This window comes from Anolis carolinensis, chromosome 3 (assembly GCF_035594765.1).
Source record: "Anolis carolinensis isolate JA03-04 chromosome 3, rAnoCar3.1.pri, whole genome shotgun sequence".
Lineage (NCBI taxonomy): Eukaryota > Metazoa > Chordata > Lepidosauria > Squamata > Dactyloidae > Anolis > Anolis carolinensis.
In genome coordinates, this window is record NC_085843.1 from 272,833,899 (window position 1) to 272,839,770 (window position 5,872).

The 5,872-nt window shown below is 38.6% G+C and overlaps 1 long non-coding RNA gene across 1 annotated transcript; it reads left to right on the forward strand.

Moving 5' to 3' along the window:
• The first annotated feature begins 404 nt into the window (after window positions 1-404).
• LOC134297899 (uncharacterized) lies at window positions 405-5,453 on the forward strand. Its single transcript, XR_010004848.1, has 4 exons — window positions 405-583; window positions 1,202-1,309; window positions 3,944-4,052; window positions 4,252-5,453. It is a non-coding gene; the product is annotated as an uncharacterized LOC134297899 (long non-coding RNA).
• The last annotated feature ends 419 nt before the right edge of the window (window positions 5,454-5,872 follow it).

Below are 5,872 nucleotides of genomic sequence, written 5' to 3' on the forward strand. Positions count from 1 at the left end.
CCCCGACTGGATACTCACACACAACGGCAAATCATCTACAAACATGACATACAACTATTAAATGCTATTTATATTTTTGCAAAATAATCTTCATTTATATATCACTGGCTAATCAATATAGAATTAAGTTCATCAGGCAGAGAGGAACAGATAAAATCTTGGGAGGAACATATGACATAGGGCCAGTTACAACTAGAGGAATTACAAAATCTGGATAGGGTTTTGGTTTGATTAGAGCTGATAGTTTGAAAAGAGTTCAGAGGAAAATGTTACTTTATAATTGTTCCATCTCCCAGGGTTTTGATTTTACAAGTTGCCCATAGTTGCAGGAATAGCACCTGTTTGCATTTCTTCCAGGGCTGTTGCAGATTCTGCAGCAACCTGATAGTTCAACTATTAGCAGAGTTTATAGCCAGTTTGCAAAGCCTTGCTGCTATAGGCTTGAAAAGTATCATTTTGTTCTGGAGACTGCCCCTTTTCCTGGGGAAAGAAGGCTCCATTTTGAGAAGCCTCTTGCCTTCTAGACTGAAGAAGAAACAACTTAGATGTGTGGCCAAGCCAGGCCAACTCTGACAAGGCCATCGTAAGTACTGACCTGCCTTTAAAACCAGTGCTGAGCATAGACAGGGGAAAGACGTGTTCTTTCTAATAGCTTAACACTGGGACAAAGAACATCTCCGGATTTCTTTGCCACTGGAAGAAGCCCTACCAACTTCGCCTCAAAAACTAGCTTTGAGCTTAGATAGTTATAGACCTTTTTGATAGCACCTCAGGGCTAGGGTAAAGAGGATCTCAGGATCTCTTCACCTTTGGTGGAAGTTAACCCAGGGAAAAGCAAGAAAGGAACATCTGCAAGGTTTTATAAGTTGACTGTTTTTATTTGCAACCTTAACTACGTGTGCCAAGTCTGCCAAGGACTTTGTTAAAATAAAATTTTGTTTGATTGTTCTACTTGAAGTGCCTTTGGTTACTGGGATTTCCAGAACTTCTAAGTAAGGCCCCTGCAGTTCACCTGGGCAAAAGAAGAAGCACATCCTAAAGCTTTAAAAGGTGCCTGGGTGTGACGGCATAATAATGGAAAGTAAAGTATTAGCACTATTTTGCACGGATGTGTTACAGTATACTGTCTGTAGTGTCAGCATGAAGCTATGTGCTTAACTTAAGTGTTATACAGTAAAACACTACTGGTTTTACTTTCTAGATCTCTCCCTGAATGATTTCAGTTAAGACTTGAGAAGGCACCTCTGCTTGAAAACCCTGGGAGCCAAGAAGGAGACTCAGAAAAAGGTTTTGCCAGTGAAAGGGCATAGTAAGTGAGAGAAGCCCAAGGGAATTCTATCACAGATACAATCCTAATCCTTGATCTGTTACGACATCTTATTGATATGGGGCACACTGAGTAAAAAAAGGCTGGTTGCCAGGCATGACCAGTCTGTAAAGTCTGTTTTATTGCTGTAACAGTCACGCCACAGGTAAAAACTACTGTCTCTGAATGTAGCTGAAGGGAATAAATACAAATTCTAAATCAGGATAAATCTGCACTGTAGAATTAATGTACTTTGACACCACTTTGATGGCCATGGTTCAATGCTATAGAATTCTTGGAATTGAAGTTTTATAAAGCCTTTAACCTTCTCTGCCTAAGACTGCTAGTGCCTCACCAAACTAAATATCTCAGGAATCCATGGCATTGAACCATGGTGGTTAAAGTGATGTCAAACTACATTAATTTTACAGAGTAGATGTACTTAGACTCCCATTCATGTTCCTATCATCCGTTTTGTGTTCCTTTTGGGACCCAAACAGGCCATATTGCATTTAAATTATTGAATTTGTCTGTTTCTTTATTTAACAACATCTCTATATCACTGTTCATTTCTTTACAAAACCAAGTAGTTTACAGATATAATTAAACCAATACTGAAAAATAAAACAGAAGCAGCAAAATCCATTAACGATTAATTAGAAAAAGAGGAATTACAGAAAATGTTAACAGTCAGGAAAAAATGCCAGATTTCTATTTGCCCTGAGATGAATATAATCTACCCAGGTGTATGGCATTCAGGCAGGGTTATGCCATCTGAAATTAACATGATTGTATAACAGCAAACACACCTGCCAGTGTTATTTATTCTCCTGGTCTTTAATAAACAAAATTGCAATTAGTCATTCTAACTTAATTGCACAGTACCAATGAAAGCTTGGCTTAGATTTATCTTTTCTGTGTTTGCTACAGCCATTTTCAATTCAATTCATGGATCTTATCTTTAGAATGCCATAAGGGGTAGATGTCAGAGAACTAAGAGGCAAAACATTTCTTGTCATTAGAAGTTTCAGTCTAATTCATCTTTTGCATACTTTAGTTACATGTCACTTCTGGGGCAGTTTTCTTAAGGGTATGGCATGATGTTCCAATTCCATTTAATGTGTTGTTGAAGGCTTTCATGGCCAGAATCACTGGGTTGTAGTGAGTTTTCTGGGCTGTATGGCCATGTTCCAGAAACATTTTCTCCTGATGTTTCACCCACATCTATGGTGGGCATCCTCAGAGGTTGTGAGGTATACTGGAAACTAAGCAATGGAGGCTTATATATCTGTGAAAGGTCCAGGGTGGGAGAAGGAACTCTTATCTGTTGGAGGCAAGTGTGAGTGTTGTAATTAATCACTTTGATTAGTATTTAACGGCCTTGAAACTCATGGCCTGGCTAATTCCTTCCTGGGGGAATCCTTTGTTTGGAGGTGTTAACTGGCCCTGATTGTTTCATGTCTGGAATTCTCCTGTTTTTGGAGTGTTGTTCTTTATTTATTGTCCTAATTCTAGAGTTTTTTTTAATACTGGTAGCCAGATTTTGTTCATATTCATGGTTTCTTCCCTTCTGTTGAAATTGTCCACATGCTTGTGGATTTCAGTGGTTTCTCTGTGTAGTCTGACATGCTGGTTGTTAGAGAGTGGTCCAGCATGTCTGTGTTCTCAAATAATATACTGTGCCCAGGTTAGTTCATAAAGTGCTCTGCTTTGGCTGACTTCTCTGGTTGAATTAATCTGCGATGCCTTTCATTTCCTTGATTTGAGTTTGGGCAATGCTGCATTTAGTGGTCCCTATGTAGACTTGTCCACAGCTGCATGGTATATGGTAGAGTCCTGCAGAGGTGAGAGGCTACCAATATTTTAAAAAACTCTAAAATCAGGACAATAAATGTCAGGATGATAAAGGTCCAGGATGGGAGAAAGAACTCTTGTCTGTTGGAGGCAAGTGTGAAAGTTTCTCCCACCCTGGACCTTCCACTGATATATAAACCTACCTTGTCTAGTTTCCAATATACCTTACAACCTCTGAGGATGCCTTCCGTAGTTGTGGGCAAAACGCCGGGGGGAATGCTTCTGGAACATGGCCATACACCCTGGAAAACTCACAGCAACCCAGTGATTTTGGCCATGAAAGCCTTCGACAACACAGGAGTTGAATTGCTTCAGAAGGTGTAAATCAGATGTATCAATTAAAAAAATGATGCAGCACATAGACAAAATCAACTCACCCCACCATATAGAATTTGAGATGGACATGCATCACAGTATAGGAAATCTGTTTCCTTAAATTTGCCCAGTTGTGATTTCCATTCCAGCCCTATGATCAGTTCCTTCGTCCATCGAAAGATCTCTGCCAACTTTATAATTCTATTATCTTGGTGGCAAATCTATAATGGCTGTGACTGCAAACTACTTCTCTCTTGGTAAAGACATAATTGAAGAGCTGAGCAGTCTGATATATTTATAAGGATTGCTGACTCTCACTGTGTTTAAAGTCAGACAATTAGAGTTTTTTCTCTGAGCCTAAAATGACCCCTGATGCAATTGCTATTGGCTCAGACAAAAGGAGCAAAAAGGAGCCCCGAAACCTCTCTTGCTGACACCTGCTGAATGGGATAATTTCTTCTTTCTCAGTTGAGAAGAATGGTGATGAGACCCTTGCAGATGTTTTGGCCAGGCTACAAGTCCTGAAGGAAGTAAACGGCCTGACGATACCCCTTCCAGTAATACCTAGGTCCTGCAGGTAAGAGAGAAAATATGAAACAAGAAAATATTAATGAACGTCTTTCAGTAGAAAGAGGGTTCCCTGAGTGGCACCTAATGTTTGGTGGGGCTCCGCTGCTGGGAGAGGTATAATCTTTGGAGAAAGCTCAGGTTTGGAATGTCTTTAAGCCATGATACTTGTGGGGGTCTCTCCTCATAGTATATTCTTTTCCATATAGGAGCAACAGAAGATAACAGGCTGTGGAGAACACCAAAGAAGTGGCTCAAAGAAGACTATCACTTCTGCTCAGTTATGCACTTGGAAGATTGCACTTCAAATACTGATCACAATGAAAATAAGAAATAAACATGGCCCTAGTTTTACTCCAGAATTTATTGGCATATTATGTGCCATGGGTATGCAATTAGTTTTCAACAGTCAGCATACCAAAGGATTAAGAAGCCATGGTTCATTTATATGTATTTATTTATTTATTTAAGTACAGGCAGTCCCAAGTTATGAACAAGATAGGTTCTGTAGGTTTGGTCTTCAGTGAAATGTGTATGTAAGTCAGAACAGGTACATTTTTTAAGTGTAACTCCAGTTATATATACAAACAGAGAGCGAGGGGGCAGGGTTCCTTTGTTGTCCGTGTTCAGAAGATTTCACCTGACTTTCTGTCCCTGTGATCACTGGATTTTAAAAAATTTGGCTTGTTGTGGAAACGAGGATTGTTGAGAAAACTACAGTTGAGACACCTTTTCCCCATAGTAACTCTTTCAGGAGTGAATTTCTCTTTCTAGGAGTAGATTTCTCTCACTTCATGTTGTCTCAGGTAAGAGAGGAACTATGAGTCACTTATAAGTCTGATGTCTGTAACTTGGGAACTGCCTATATAAGCTCTACTGATCTTGGTGGGCATATCAACAAGTGATTCCATATAATATTTTCAGTTCCTCGCCTGATATGAACCCACTAAGTAATTTAAAGGCATCTGAAGTAAACACAGGTTTAAACCAAAACCTAGTTCCTCAAGAATGGATGCAGAAGCCTAGCACAGAACAATATGTCATATCGGTATGGCAGGTTTAACAATAATATTACCCTTGTAAGTGAGCAAACCCAATTGCCATAGCAACCAGCAAGAAATGTGTTTGGAAAAGGCCAGCAGCAACAAGCAGGGAAACTGAGCTAAAATCAACAGACTTTAAAAGATTTTTATGTATGCATTTAAATATGTATACCTTGCTTTTCCATCTTATCCATTGGACCCCAAAGGTAGCTAGCAACCAAATTTAAAATACATCATTAGAAAATTCAAGAAAAAAACAACACAGCAGAATATATTTCCATTTAACTCTGGCCAAAATGGAAAAGAAGGATCCTCAGCTACTCATTTCATATAAAGCACAAAAATACTAGATTTGATCCATATATATATATATATATATATATATATATATATATATATATATAAATCAACATATAATTTAGTCTATTTATGAGTAAGGATCTCATCAAATGCAAGGTTCCCCCATTTCTACACACTTTAAAAACATTTTAGAAACTGAGATTTTTTGGATCAGGCAGCAATCATCTTAAGAGCTCCCAATTCATGCAGAAATGGCTAAAGGCGATGTTTTGACGTAGGATGGAAACTGTCAGATTCCCTTGTGTTAGATCATTGGAGTGACATTAAAGAGTGGGTGTTCCTGTGAGAGCTCTCAATGTGTATCTCAATGCTTCTTTTCTTGGCATTAATCCTTTTGCATGAAACTTTTGTGGTAATTTTTAAAAAATAAGATATTCTCCAAGATTTGTGGAATTTCAGTATATTACCAATTTGTTGTAGCTATATC